We start from the raw sequence: 16643 nt of genomic DNA, 5'->3' as shown, positions 1-16643 counted from the left end.
AAGTGTCAGCAACCTCAATACCACAAACATGTGGAAACATGTGCGGACCAAGCACGTGGTGTAGTTACACAGACACACTGAAAACCTAGGTCAACCTACAGCACCACCTACCACCTCTTCAGCTCGTGTTGTAGCCTCTTCCTCCAGCTCACACACAGCTGGTTCGGCTTCCTCACAGGATCACTATGGAAGAACCTCTGGCACTGTTGTCCAGAGACCCAGTGACATTCCACCCACAGCACCACGTTTCCTGTAATCCTCATACTCCCAGGCCACTCTACAGCCATCGGTAGCACAGGCATAGGAGAAAATGTGCCCATACTCAGCAAACCACTCCCGAGCACAGGCTCTGAATGCTGGCATTGCAAAACTACTGTCCCTTGAAATGCTCTCATTCAAGCTGGTAGAGACTGTCACCTTCCGTAACTTCATGGCATTGGCAGTCCCACAATACAACGTGCCCAGCCGCTTTTATTTCAGCAGGCAAGCCGTCCCTGCCCTGCAAAAGCATGTGGAGGGAAAGATTAAACATGCGCTACTAAACGACGTCAGTAGCAAGGTGCACCTGACCACCGATGCGTGGACTAGTAACCATGGACAGGGACAATATCTTTCTCTCACTGCCCATTGGGTAAATGTTGTGGAGCCGGTACAGATCTTGAGAGTGGCACTGTACGTGTTCTGCCAACTCCAAGGATTGCAGGAATCCAGTCAGTACACATTGACTCCTTGACTCCTCATACTCCAGTTCCTCTGAATCAGCGCTGCAGGAGCCGTCACAGTCTACCTCCACATGGATCCGTGAATGCTTACCTGTTACGACCGATATTAACACAGCCGTGGCCAAACGTCAACAGGCCATATTGAAATTAATTTCTTTGGGAAATCGAAGCCACACAGCGCAGGAGCTCTGGAATGCCATCAAGTAGGAGAGCGACATGTGGTTTGTGCCAGCGAATCTCCAGCCAGGCATGGTAGTGTGCGACAATGGCCGAAATCTGGTAGCAGCTCTGGGCCTAGGCAACCTCACTCACATCCCATGTCTGGCACATGTGCTCAAATTGGTCATGCAGAGTTTATTGAGGGACTAACCGGATCTTGATGCACTTCTGCACAAGGTCCGCATAGAGTGCGCTCACTTGCGGCGTTCCAGCATGGCAAGATCGCGCATTGCAGCTCTGAAGCGCCGATTCCACCTTCCGGAACATCGCATCATATGTGACTTACCCACCAGGTGGAATTCAACGTTACATATGTTGGAGAGGTTGTGTGAGCAGCAGGCAGCAGTAATGGAGTACCAGCTGCATCAGGCGCAAACAAGTCGCACTGCGCGCCGTTCACACTTCATCTCCACCGAGTGGGCCTCTATGATGGACATCTGCCACTTTTGGCGTGCCTTCGATGATTCCATGCGGATGGCGAGTGCAGATGATGCACTAGTCAGCATGACTATCCCCCTTATCTGCCTGCTTGAAAAAACACTGCAAGCACTAAGGGAGGAGGTTGTGGAAGAGGTGGAGGATGAGGAGTCACAAATGCCATCTGCCTGGACAATCTGCGCAACATGGTTCCTCACAAAGACCTAGGCAGGGGACACTTTGTGAGGAGGATGAGGAGGAGTCAATGGAGGAGGAAGACATCTGTCCAGAGGAGGGAGGTACACAATGCTCTAGTAGTAAGTATGTAGAGCGAGGGTGGGGTGATGCAGAGCAGGCAGAGATGACGCCTCAAGCAGGGGACAGCGTTTCTTGGCCAGTTGGCAGTCTGCAGCACATGGTTGATTTCATGCTGCAGTGCCTGAGAAATGACCGCCGCATTGCCCACATTCTCAACACGGCTGATTATTGGGTGTACACCCTCCTAGATCCTCGCTACCGGGACAACTTACAAAGCCTCATAACACCGCTGAACCGGGAGCGTAAAATGCGGGCGTACCAAGACATACTGGTGCATTCCATCATGTTCTCCATTCCACCCGAGAGCAGTGCTGCTAGTGCTTCACAAAGCAGCTCAGTGCGTCGAGGCAGTGGAGGAATCTCTGCACAAAGAGGGAGCAGAAGCAGCGCCTCAGCACAAGGCAAGACCAGTATGGCCCAAATGTGGCAAAGTTTTGTGTCCCCGCCACAAATGTCTACACCATCACAGATGGCTCCAGTCAGCAGGAGGCAGCGTTTCCGTCAGATGGTGACAGACTAAATGTCTTGCCCTCTAAGTGTTCTCCCACACGGCTCTTCCCCCTTCAAGTTTTGGGTCTCTAAGCTGGATACATGGCCAGAGCTTAGCCAGTATGCATTGGAGGTGCTGGCTTGCCCTGCTGCTAGTGTATTATCGGAAGGCGTCTTTAGTGCCACAAGTGGTGTACTAACAGACTGTCGCATGCGACTATCCTCTGATAACGTTGACCGGCTTACTTTTCTGAAAATGAACAAGGCCTGGATCTCGCAGGAATTTGGCAGTCCTCTTCCAGATTAAATATTTGGTTGGCAACAGTATCCAGGTCTCCTGTTGTGTTCATGTTTCTACCACCTGAACTGTAATCCCTGGGCTCCAACACCGCCAGTTGCTGCTCATAAGTGCCGTCTGCACAGTCAACACATGCTCCAGTGTTATTGGGGTTCAGTAATGTCAGCTGATCCCCTGCTGTGTGTCCGGCAATTTCTCCTGCTCTGTCCACATTCACACTACTACAGATATTAAACTTGCTCCAATTAGGCCTCTGGCTACACTCTGTTTCTACTGTAATCCCTGGGCTCCAACACCGCCAGTTACTGCTCAGAAGTGTCTTTGGCACGGGTACCCCCTCCTGCCCAGCCTGGTTCCAGCACACCAGCTGTTTGCGGGTAGTGTCAAAGTCACTTTGCCTCCAATACTTTGTACTGTCGTGTTGCGGTCGGGTTAGCCGACTCTATGGTGCCTGCAGTTTGGGTGCTTCCTATGTGGGCTGCGGGATCTGGCAATGAAGGCTGGTTCTGTAGTGCCAATAGGACAAGCTCCCCCTGTAGGAATGTGGGTTTCGGTAACTCCGGCCGGCTCGCGGCCTTGCAACTTTTTTTTTCATGTGTACCTTCTGCTGTCTATCTGAGTTCCAGTACCATTAGCTGGTTCTTTGGAAGTCAATCTTGAATATGTTCCCCTTGGTTCCAGTAACGTCAGCTGGTTCTCGGCAGAGCCTTTGGCTTAGGTGCCTCCTTCTCGGTATCCGAGTTCCACCAACGTCTGCTGGTCCTTGGTAGTGCTTTCTGGCACAGGTACCTCCTGCTTAGTATCCGGGTTCCAGTACCATCAGCTGGTCCTCGGTAGTTCCATTGGCTCTTGTACCTTTGGCTACCCATCCAGGTTCCAGTACCGTCAGCTGGTTCTCAGCAGTTCCTCAGCCTTCTTGTACCCTCTACTACATTTCCAAGTTCAAGCTTTTTGAAATGGTTTTTAGTAATCACTCTGGATCTTCCTGACGATGACCCTAAAGATGACGACCCTGAAGACCACCCCGAAGAAGACGACGACCCCGAAAACGACGACTCTGGAGACGACGACCCTGAAGACCACCCCGAAGAAGACAACGACCCCGAAAACGACGACTCTGGAGACGACGACCCTGAAGACCACCCCAAAGAAGACCAAGAAGATGACCCTGAAGAGGATGATGAAGGAGAAAGTGTGGGAGAAGTAAAAAAGAAGGTGAAGAGCATGGAAGTAGTGAATCATAAATATCTGACAAAATATAAAAAAGCTTAACATAGTCAATATCTTTGTAACTTCAAACGTCTTAAAAAAAAATTAATTCCTGCTATTCCATTTGATTGGGCTAAACCTCGATGCCTTTAATGTCTTCTCCACCTCCCCCAATACATTCTACATTATTCTTAGTTGTTTTCCTTCATGTAGAATTAACCTACAAGGAAAGTATTCATTCCGATATTTGTGTCCTATTGACTTGCATTGGTTTCCGGTATCGGAATCGGCGATAACTGATATTTTTGGGGTATCGGTCCGATCCAATCCGATCCGATATTTCCCGATATCAGAAGGTATCGCTCAACACTACTCACGACCTCGCCCCCACTATATCAGCATTCTGGTATGAACTGGCAGCAAAGCAAAAGAGACTAATATAACACGGGACTGAACAAACTGACACAAGTCGCAACACATGGAGCGGGATCCAGTACTGCCCCCAGCAGGGAGCATGCTGAACCCTCACAACAAGCAGAAAAAGGCAAAACCAGATCAGATGCAAAGGATTAGCAAATGAACAACTTAACTGAAAAATGCAGGATCAGGGCAGGAGACATCAGACCTCAGACTGCACAGGCAAACTAATCACCAGCAGGGATTGAAGGAAGCCTGCTGTTTTAAATACTCCAAATAGTAACCCCAGATCTCCACGCGGCGGCCGGAGCGGTGAGCGGGGAGCCAAGGGGGGACCCAGGGAGCAGGAGCAGGGAGAGAGGGACCCGGCGTGACAGGTGATGCCGGCCCCGAACTGACAGGCGGTGCCGGTTCCCCTATACTCACAATTAGGGTGTGCCACATAGCTGTAGTCAGGATTACCTGGTTAGGGGCCACTCAGATTTTTCAGCCCCCCCTCCCAAGCTGAAACCCTAGATATGCCTCTGGCGGACGTACACAGGCTGTAAACTTATTTCTAACAATTTCTGGTGGCACAGCAGTAATCTTGATATAATAGTCCATATATAAGTGCCAATGATATTTCTCTGCCCACAGTGAGAACAAGCAGAGGAGGCACAAGAAAGACATTTATATTCCAGTGTATTCCATACTAAATACAGTGACAAGGATCCCAATCCCCTCATCCATTATTTCTGAGCAACTCAGACAAAAATCATAGACAGGTCAAGTTTTTTGGTGGAAAAATGTCATGCTGCCACACTTACAGCATAAATGTCTGATAAGTAGGAGTACCTCCTCTGGGACACTCATACTGTATATTTTGAGAACATAGGTTCTTATATTTTGTGCCACCTGATGGATCAGCATTCTGGACCCCTAAATCAGTATACACTGTACACATATAAATACTGTCATATAGTACAGACCACCAACCTCAAATTGGAGCCCCCTATGTGCTGATTCTGGGAGGTGCAGGAGTTGTTGCTGTCACTACTGGGAAATGGGGTTGGACTCGGGTTGTGGGAAGGAGACCTGCCGTGAATGACACAGAGTTCGGTGACCACTGAGGGGTAATTACAGAGCCTCATACTATCTGTCACACAGCCATCTGTCAGTCACGCATCTCATACTGGACACACACACAGAGCTGATGCAGACACAGCACCCACACACAAATACCCTTTTGGCCCACCAGTGCTGGAAGTATCACTCAATGATTGCCCCCTCTGCCTCTATGGGAGCCTGGATAGTGCTGCCTCTGGGGAGTGGAGAAAGACTGACAGGAAAGAAACCAGGGATTGGGCTAAAATGGAATTCCTTCTCCTTTTCAAGTCAGGTCCTGTTTGTATGGAGCCTTTTGTGAGCATGCGCAGTACAACCTTAAAAAAGTGTATAAAAGAATCATGAAAAGTGAATTTTTTTTCTGCTGGACTCTATGGTTAAAATAAAAATAAGTATTGAATTCATCTACAATTTTTCAATCTGTGCATGCGCCGTCCACTGTGCTCTGGGAACCTGTGCAGGAGAGTTGTTATGTTCAGGGGCAACAAAGTGGGTGGTGAATACGTAGATTGAGGGCATTGCTTGCCAACAGATGCTACAGCGCATGCGCCACCCAAAAAATTTTAAGCAACATTTTTTTTTGAAGACCAGAATATTAAATGCACAGGCGCAGCATTTAAAATAGGAGGCATTTAAGCCCAGAATGATGATGATGAGGCCAGAGCATGAAAAAAAGACTACCCCTACAGACCACCCCGGAGCTCGAGAATCTCATTAACGCAAATCTGTAACCACAGATTAAACAACAACCACAAGACGGATTTCATCACCAGGTATCATTTTAATCAGTGTGATGGCACTGACCTGTAGGTCTGTAGGTTACTCAGCACAATTCTGCTGACAGATTCCCTTTAAACCCACTGCTTGGCGTGCTCCATATGTGCACATACTAAGCGCTACTACCCTGCTCCGTTTTGCGCCATTCTAGTATGCACGCCATTATTCCACAGTAATCTGTCTGAACAAGGTCTATGTGACAGACCGAATCGTTACTGTTTGCATTGCGGTTCTAAATAAATCATCATTTGTTTTCCACTTACAAAATTGAATGACGGATACTCTTTTATGTTTTCGCTAAATATGTTAACCCCTTCGTGACCGGGCCAATATTTTAAATTCTGACCAATGTCACTTTATGTGGTCATTACTCTGGAATGCTTCAACAAATCCCAGTGATTTTGAGACTGTTTTTTTGTGGCACATTATAATTTATGAGAGTGGTAAATTTAGATTGATATATTTTGTGCTTATTTATAAAAAATATCAGAAACTTGACAAAAATGTAAAAAAAATTGCAATTTTCAAACTTTGAATGATTATCCCTTTAATCCAGATAGTCATACTACAGAAAAACATTAATAAATAACATTTTCCAGATGTCTGCTTTACATCAGCACCATTTTTAAAACGCTAATTTATTTTGTTAGCCTTTTAGGAGGTTTAAAAATGTAGCAATAATTTTTCATTTTTTCAAGGAAATTTACAAAATTTATTTTTTTGAGGGACCTATCCAAGTTTGAAGTGACTTTAGGGGTGCTATATATTGGAAAACCCCAAACATGATACCATTTTAAAAACTGCACCCCCTGATATATTGAAAACTGCTGTCAGGTAGTTTATTAACCCTTCAGGTGATTTTCAGGAATTAATGCAAAGTGGTATAGCCGGAATGAAAAAGTGTTTGTTTACCACCTAAATGTCACTAACTTCTGAACTGACCGCTATAGCCGGGAGACTCTAAGGCCGCTATTTGGCCGTGAACTGCTATGGCAAACATCAGGACCACACAATCATGATCTCAGTGTGTCAATTAGATTAAAGCGGAAGCTCCGACAATCTATTAACCATTTATTTGAAGTAGTCACTTTTGACAGCAGCAACTAAGAGGTGAAACAGATATGGATGGTGCCAACACCGATCATTTGTGATACAGCAAGTTGTCAGATATAGTGGACAGCCGACAGCTGCTGGATTGTTACCTGTATGGGGATGATATTCCCTTTTATGTCAGGTCAGTAAATATATGTATTGGCTGTCACGACAACTCTCACTGGGTGACGTATGGTACTCTATAGTATATTATTTCAGTGATGTGTCACTTACCGGTCTGTGTTTGGCTGTTTCAATACTAGAAGTGTTTTATCAAGACAAAATTATCACTACAGGACTAGGATTCTTGTGCCTTCTAGTCTAACCACACCCCCACCACTGATTAGCAGCTCTCTGTCAACATACATTTTACCCAGAAAGCTTCCAATCAGAGGTGTGGGTAGGGCTATACAGGGCTTAGCATTTGAGCTCTGCTAGATCTGCAGCAGAGAAATCTGTGATTGTATTACTACTTCAGAAACCCAGTAGACTAATTGATACATCGCTGGAATCAGGGTCTCTGTCCCTACATCATGCTTCTGTCAAGTTCCCTTTAAATTTGGGAGGGGTTTACTGTATACAGATTTATTATTGAGTTTAACTTGCCAATCATGTACAGAAGCTCCCCCCCTAGTGGTGGCTGCTGATATCCATTTTTTGAAAATATTTTTATGCACTTTGTCCTATAAATGTAGGCACAGGTATTACTGTCTTCTCTCTCTCTCCCTCTCTCTCTCTCTCTCTCTCTCTCTCTCTCTCTCTCGCTCTGTCTCTCGGGGTAAGAAGGCATTTATTCTCGCAGCCGTAAGCAATTACATGAGAAACTTCCTGACTGTCAGGGAAAAATAATAGGCTGCATGTCTGAAAGATTAACATTTCACAAAGTAATTGAATGCTGCTAATGGTAAGCACAGAGAATTGCATCACAAAATGTGAGCATTAAATACTAGAATATAAGCGGGTTAAGGCGAAAGTTGATGTTTTTCTTTAAAATATAATAAATCAGTATAAAATGATTAGAAATGCCAGTAAATATCAATATGGAAATCACAGAGTCAATGTCAAATAGATTTAGAGTATATATCAGCGAGTAGTGAGAGCAGATAAGCCATATAGTAGTGTTCTCATTTGTACTAAATCCAAACCACTAAGAAATGCAAAATACAGTCATTACTAATTACTTCCAGTCAATAGAAAACAGCACTGACATCTGTCACATATGCACTTTGACATAATAGGGGTCAGTACAGATCGTAAATCTTTCAGTCTCCCAATCTCCAGTTACATTCTTGGGGGCCACAGCTTGTCCGTCTCTGTCACAGCCCCCAAGAATCTTGTTGGTGGCGCTTAATTTATGCTGATCCCCCCCCCCATCCCCTCATTGAGGGGCACACAAGCTGGGCTCTGCTGGTTTGTCACTGAAGATCAAGGCTTTGTGTGATTGTGAGAATTTTATTTGTGCGCTATGAAGGTCGTAATAGCGTCGGACACTTCTGTGAAATGATAACACTTTTCCACCGTCCTGACATTATTACAATGTAGTAAATGCTTAGTCTGGATACACAAGAATATGAAGTGGGCTAAGAAACATCTGGAAACATCAAGGAGTAACCTAACCGGTCTTATAATTTTATTTCATAAATCAATAGCACACATTAAAATAAGCAGCTTTGTAATATATCTTATCAGAGGAGTCCGCTTCTTTCTCCTCCAGTGCTGATCATTTGTATTCGATTCATGGATAAAATATGTAAAATCTGTATTTTGTGGAGACAGATTTTCCCATTACTAAGAAACTGGATGAAGCTTTTAAATTTCTATAGAGAGGGAAAAAGAGAGGAAGCAGAGAGCCATTCTGCTGCAAGTTCTCCTTAAAGGACAGTTACTGCTCTCCATAGAACTCAATAAGCACCAACTGGCATCTTGTAGCTTAGTAATAAGACAGTAAGACAAATTTTACCCTTGAATTGAGAATTTTGAGAATGAGAGTTCAGTAGGAGGTGAAAAAGAAAATGTCTCTCTCTCTCTATATATATTAGATATTCGTTACAAGTTTCTTATTTTCTTACTTTCATGTGATATATGGAAAAAAAAATTAAACAATGTTTAATCTTTAACTCCTTTGGATGGCCGTCCTTTAAATAGTCTGAAATCCCCCCAACACACGCGCGTTGGAGTGGCAGGGCCATCTTAGTTAACACATGCATTCCAGTAAGTTCAGTTACTTTACCCTGTGCTTGTGTTATGACAGGCTTGTCATAACCATCTCTTATCTATATGATTATACCCTTTTTCGGCTATATCTGGCCAGCACTTTGCACTTTTCTTCTGTGCTGCTAACAATATACAGTGGGGCAAAAAAGTATTTAGTCAGTCAGCAATAGTGCAAGTTCCACCACTTAAAAAGATGAGAGGCGTCTGTAATTTACATCATAGGTAGACCTCAACTATGGGAGACAAACTGAGAAAAAAAAATCCAGAAAATCACATTGTCTGTTTTTTTTTCATTTTATTTGCATATTATGGTGGAAAATAAGTATTTGGTCAGAAACAAAATTTCATCTCAATACTTTGTGATATATCCTTTGTTGGCAATGACAGAGGTCAAACGTTTTCTGTAAGTCTTCACAAGGTTGCCACACACTGTTGTTGGTATGTTGGCCCATTCCTCCATGCAGATCTCCTCTAGAGTAGTGATGTTTTTGGCTTTTCGCTTGGCAACACGGACTTTCAACTCCCTCCAAAGGTTTTCTATAGGGTTGAGATCTGGAGACTGGCTAGGCCACTCCAGGACCTTGAAATGCTTCTTACGAAGCCACTCCTTCGTTGCCCTGGCGGTGTGCTTTGGATCATTGTCATGTTGAAAGACCCAGCCACGTTTCATCTTCAATGCCCTTGCTGATGGAAGGAGGTTTGCACGCAAAATCTCACGATACATGGCCCCATTCATTCTTTCATGTACCCGGATCAGTTGTCCTGGCCCCTTTGCAGAGAAACAGCCCCAAAGCATGATGTTTCCACCACCATGCTTTACAGTAGGTATGGTGTTTGATGGATGCAACTCAGTATTCTTTTTCCTCCAAACACGACAAGTTGTGTTTCTACCAAACAGTTCCAGTTTGGTTTCATCAGACCATAGGACATTCTCCCAAAACTCCTCTGGATCATCCAAATGCTCTCTAGCAAACTTCAGACGGGCCCGGACATGTACAGGCTTAAGCAGTGGGACACGTCTGGCACTGCAGGATCTGTGTCCATGGTGGCGTGGTGTGTTACTTATGGTAGGCCTTGTTACATTGGTCCCAGCTCTCTGCAGTTCATTCACTAGGTCCCCCCGCGTGGTTCTGGGATTTTTGCTCACCGTTCTTGTGATCATTCTGACCCCACGGGGTGGGATTTTGCGTGGAGCACCAGATCGAGGGAGATTATCAGTGGTCTTGTATGTCTTCCATTTTCTAATTATTGCTCCCACAGTTGATTTCTTCACTCCAAGCTGGTTGGCTATTGCAGATTCAGTCTTCCCAGCCTGGTGCAGGGCTACAATTTTGTTTCTGGTGTCCTTTGACAGCTCTTTGGTCTTCACCATAGTGGAGTTTGGAGTCAGACTGTTTGAGGGTGTGCACAGGTGTCTTTTTATACTGATAACAAGTTTAAACAGGTGCCATTACTACAGGTAATGAGTGGAGGAAAGAGGAGACTCTTAAAGAAGAAGTTACAGGTCTGTGAGAGCCAGAAATCTTTATTGCTTGTTTCTGACCAAATACTTATTTTCCACCATAATATGCAAATAAAATGAAAAAAAAACAGACAATGTGATTTTCTGGATTTTTTTTTCTCAGTTTGTCCCCCATAGTTGAGGTCTACCTATGATGTAAATTACAGACGCCTCTCATATTTTTAAGTGGTGGAACTTGCACTATTGCTGACTGACTAAATACTTTTTTGCCCCACTGTATGTTCTCTGCACTGTCACTGGCACATATATTTATTTATTTGTTGCATTTAGCGGCTGTCTGTATATAATGGTTCTTTGGTTTTGCTCCATTAGCATTATGAGGTTAGACACTTGCCTTCTGTCAAGCATGCCTATTTTCTAATTTTCTGCATTTGCACATTGCACTTTTTTAGGCTGGGTTCACATTTGCGGTTGTGTCTGCAGCGCTTCTGACACATACATCCGCATGTGTCGTGTTTTCCTATCTATAACGTTGTGGATGCAGGTACATGTGTTTGTATGCATTCGACAGCATTTGCTTATGCATGCGTCGTTTTGGGTTGTGCAACGGGGAGCGGCTAACTCAACATGTTGCAATTTTGGAGGCGGCAAATTGCCGCCTCCAAACCATGCGGATGCTTGCGGAAGGAATGCGTCTAAACAAAGCATTACAGGCTATGGGAACACATGTATACGCAAGCACATGCGTACGCTTTGCGCTTGCATACGCAAGAATTTACATAAGACACGCCCATTGGGCATTTGGAATTCTCAGGTGATCGGGCCATATCTGGTGTCGGCTATCCAGGGCCCGGAGACTTACCAGCTGGAGTTACCCACATACTTGCCCATACACCTCTCGCTCCCCAGATCGGTGCTTTGGAGATGGGTGGTGCCTCCGGAACATACTTTACCAATACCAGCGGTGCTTGTTTGTCATAAACCTGAAGTGCAGGTAGTTGCTAGGGTGAACTCTGAATCTGGGTGTCCCCGCTGTAGGTGTGCTAGGGTGACAGGTTCCGGCTCGGCGACAGGTGAGGAGCCTGTATAGGGAACGTTAGGAGTGTGAGAGACACTGACTCAGGGGGAGTGCAGGAGGTCTCCACGTCCCTGTTACCTATCGCAGGGCCCACCATTGTAACTGTTTCCCCTTCCCCCGTGTCTTGTTGTTTTAGTTACCGGCCTGCGGGTCGTGTCACACAGGACAGTTACACTTGCCAGTTTTGTTGTTTTAGTTACCGACCTGCGGGTCGTGTCACTCAAGACGGGTCCACGTGACAACTCCTATGTACTAACTTATCTGTCTGAATATTTATATGCACTTTGCATTTTATTGGCAACCTCTTGCCCCTGCTTGTTGGTGTCCAGCAGTTTTTCAGTCTTCGTTATTTATTCTAAGTGATATATTTAATAAAAAATGGTATAGACTCTAAAGTATTATACTCCCTGGTGGCCATCCAGTCACTTCCTCCTCTTAGGCTAGGTTCACATTTGCATTTGAATCCGCAGTGTATCATCCGCATTCTCAAACGCATGCAAAAGCGCATGCAAATGCACGTTTATGCAGCATTTGTTATCCACATCATCTTACGCATGACGGCAAAAAACCGCAACGTTTACATGCTTATTTATGCGTTTTTGCATGTGTTTACATTTTTTATTCGCATGCGTTAGAAATTTCCAATTTTTTCTTTTCCTGTAGCTTTTCCTTGACATCAGACACCCAGAAGGCGTGTCTAATGGGATTTCTATATATATAGACACAGTGCACTGAGGAAATCCTCACCTTTGGATGCTGTATCTAGCTGCAAGATGGCTCTTGACCTGGACAGCTTCCTAGAAGATCTTGATATACAACTGAAGTTGGCTGCTGCCTTTGCTTTTGCTTGTCAAGAACACAGAAGAAGAGAGAGACGGAGAAGACATTCTCATCGCTATTGGCAACACCCCACCCTTGAACTCTGTGAGAACCGTGGAGCCTACCACTCTTTGTACACCAATCTGCAGCAAAACTCAGAGGTTTTTTGACTACACAAGGATGTCGCAACAGAGCTTCCATAACTTACTGCTACGTGTCCAAGGATCCATCGCCAGACAGGACACACAGCTCCATCTAGCAATTCCTGCTGAGGAACATTACTTGATCACCCTGAGGTATGTAGTGTTGAAAAAGAAACTCCTGTCACAAATAAACCTAACCCTACCCTACCCCTAACCCTACCCACAACCCTAAGCAGTTTACTGATTTTTGTTTTTCATTTTCTTTTCTGCAGATTCCTGGCTACTGGAAAGACATTGTCCTCGTTACATTTCCAATTCTGGATTGGAGTATCCACCCTTTCTGGGATTATTGTAGACACTTGTCATGCTTTAGTTGGCATTCTGCAGCAAGAATTCCTCCCCCAACCCACAAGTGAACTGAGGATTGAAATTGCTTCCAAATTTCAGGAAATTTGCAGTTTTCCTAAGTGTGTAGGGGCTGTGGATGGCAAACACATTACGATTATGAAACCAGCTGGAAGTGGATCCGAGTATTTGAATTATAAAAAATATTTTTCCATAGTTCTAATGGCTATTGCGGATGCCGATTGTAGATTCGTTGCCATGGACATTGGCTCATTTGGACGAGATGACTCGCAGACATTCAAAAACTCAGACATGAGCCAATGTCTGTATGGGAATGATTTTAATTTTCCGCCACCTCGACCTCTGCCCTGCACTGATGGACTGCGAATGCCTCTTGTTGTTGATGGTGATGAGGCGTTCCAAATGTGTGCCAACCTCATTAAACCATACTCTAGCAGAAACTTAAATCACACAAAAAATTTCAACTACAGACTGACAAGGGCACGAAGAACCGTGGCATGTGAATTTGGATTGCTGGTATTGAAATGGCGCATTTTGTGCACATCCATTAACCTAAAAATTGACACTATTGATGAGGTTGCGAAAGCATATGTTCTTCTGCACAACTACATAATGGTAAAAGAGCGACCAAGCTTACAACCTGAGGAACCTACCAATTTCACCCTCTGAGAACCACTATGGAAGTTGCCCAGATGAGGGATAAGTTTGCCACTTACTTTGTTAAATGTACCTGTTATGTTTTGTACCTGTTATGTACCTGTAAGGTCAAATATTAAATACCTGTTATGTTTAAATGTACCCGTGATGTTAACATGTACATGTAATGTAATAATTTACCCCTAATGTTTACTGATTTAACTATAAACTACCTTTCCTCAAAAAAAGTATATTTGTGTTGTACCTTACCTCAAAAAACAAGTGTGTTTGTGTTGGCGGCGGCGCATAAAGATAAAAAAACACATGTCGGCGGCGGCGCATAAAGATAAAAAGCCACAAGATATAGTGCTAACAAAATACAACAACTTTTATTTTCAACATTTTTTTGAAAAAAGGGTTAAGGTTGGGGTGAATTGTTTTTTCTTCGGGGTTTACGTGAGGGGGTGTGGAGCTGTGAGGATTGGGTGGTAGTTGATGAGGAAGGGGTTACAGGGGAAGGGTCTACAGGGGAAGGGGCAACCAATTGAAGGATTGGATAAGGGATGACAGTGGAGACATTGGGGATAGATGACAAAGTGGAAACATGGGAATCGGAAATAACAGACAAGAGACACAAGGGAAGGTAGTGACATTTTGGTAGGTGGGGGTGGAGGTGGTGGGTTCAAGGTGGGAAGAATTTTTTGGCTCCTGGTTTTCGTCCTGATGCCAAGATTTTTTTTTGAGACCTCGCTTTTCTTGGTCGAGTGGGAGTGCTGGGCTCTGTAGCAGTCATCTGTCATGGTGCTGGACTGGGCTGCATTGTGGATACTGCTGGCTGCAGGGATGCTGTAGTGGGCAGGGGTGCTGTAGTGGGCAGGGGTGGTGGACTGGGCAGCATCGTTGATCCTGCTGGCTGCATGGGTGCTGGGCTCTGAAGCATGGTGGATGATGCCGGCTGCAGGGTTGAAGGACTTGGCAGTGTGGTAGTTCAGTGAACTGGAGGCGGTGGTGGTGGATAGTTCAGTGCTGTGGGAGCTGGATAGTAGATTTGCTGCTGGTACTATCCTCCGGTCTGTTGAGTGTAGGATTGTGACTGCTGCTGCTACTGCTGTAATGCGTGGCTGTAAGCAACCTGGCAGGCCTGCATGATGTTGCACTGGAGTTGAGGCGTAAGGTTTTCCAAACACTCTGCTCAATTGCAGAAAAAAAATGTCACGCCGGTCTATTAAGGTCAGCTTCCAGGCGGTGCAGGCGATTGTTGACTTCCTTGAACCCATTCTTCACTCTGTCAGCAATTAACCTAACCCCACCCTGGAAGACCGAGCTTAATCGAAGAAACTTAGGCATACCTGGCCTCTCCCAGGCCCTCTGCCATTGACAAGAAGACCCAGCAAAAGCAGAGGCAGAGGGCTGGGAGAGGGGAAAACCTGATAGACCGGCTGCCTCTTCCCCAGCTTGTGTAGCCTGCAAGGTTGCTCCATCGCTGGTGGATGACTGGGACTGCATCTGTTCAGTGGCTGGTAGATAAGGGTCTGCTTCAACCGAGGAGGCTCCGGGTTGTGTTGTGCTCCACCAGGTTCTGTGGGGAAAAGAGAAAAACATTAGTGCAAAATCAATGTTGTGTTGTGCTGCTCCAGGTTCTGCGTGGAAAAAAAATAAACATTAGTAAGAAGAAAATTTTTTTTTATATATTTACGTTCGAGCAAGCGCAGGCCTCTTCTTGCATGCTGCAGGTAGGATCATATTCCTCACCAATCGTTACACCGATGCCTCTACCTTGTGCCAGTCGTTACACTGGCTACCCATCCACTCCAGAATTCAGTATAAACTTATTACCCTCACCCACAAAGCCCTCCATGGCTCAGCACCACCCTACATCTCCTCCCTTGTTTCAGTATACCACCCTACCCACGCCCTCCGTTCTGCTGATGACCTGAGGTTAGCATCCTCAATAATCAGAACCTCCCACTCCTGTCTCCAAAACTTTACACGTGCTGCGCCAATTCTTTGGAATGCACTTCCCAGGTCAATACGATTAGTCCACAATCCCCACAATTTTAAGTGTGCGATGAAAACGCATTTATTCAGGCTGACCTATCGCCTCAACACATTAACCTAATCTATCCCTGTGTGGCACAGCCAAAAGTTTTACCATAACCAGGTTCCCCGCATCATGTTCCCACATGCTTTATGCATCCATTAGCCCTCTGTGTCTGTACTGTTACACACTTAACATTATGGCTGGTCCATACAATCAGGGCAACTGTTACCACCCACCTTTCGTGTCTACCTCTTTCCTCATAGACTGTAATCTTGCGAGCAGGGCCCTCATTCCTCTTGGTATTTGTTATAATCTATGTGATTATTGTTATGCTGTTATGTCTATTATCTGTACAAATCCCCTCCGAAATGTAAAGTGCTGCGGAATATGTCGGCGCTATAGAAATAAAATTTATTATTATTATTATAGGCCTCAGAAAGGCAAGGTCCCGGGGGTCTTTGTTTTTGCGGAACCTTGCAGCAGAACCACTTCGAACCCAAAGCTCCTCTCTCATGTCCTTGTTGAAGCTGTCCTTCATTGAACGCCAACGGATTTTTATTCGCTTCACTGTGAAGGGGAAAAAAAAAAGAATAAGAAAACAATGCACATCCATTCACAGGTTCACTGACGGTCCAGACCACATTGCAATACTTACCAAAATCAGTTCTGGCTCGCGGCGTGGCACGGTCCCAACCAGGCAGCAGCGATCTTGCCACTTTTTCCCAGAGCCATCGTATCACCACATTGTCGGACTGCTGACGGTCACGCGTGTCCCACAACGGTACTCGCTTTTGCACAAGGTGGATTAGTTGCTCGTTGTCT

The sequence above is a fragment of the Dendrobates tinctorius genome, unplaced genomic scaffold (genome assembly GCF_039654945.1).
Source record: "Dendrobates tinctorius isolate UK_male_01 unplaced genomic scaffold, ASM3965494v1 ptg000145l, whole genome shotgun sequence".
NCBI lineage: Eukaryota > Metazoa > Chordata > Amphibia > Anura > Dendrobatidae > Dendrobates > Dendrobates tinctorius.
This window is presented reverse-complemented; position numbering follows the sequence as displayed.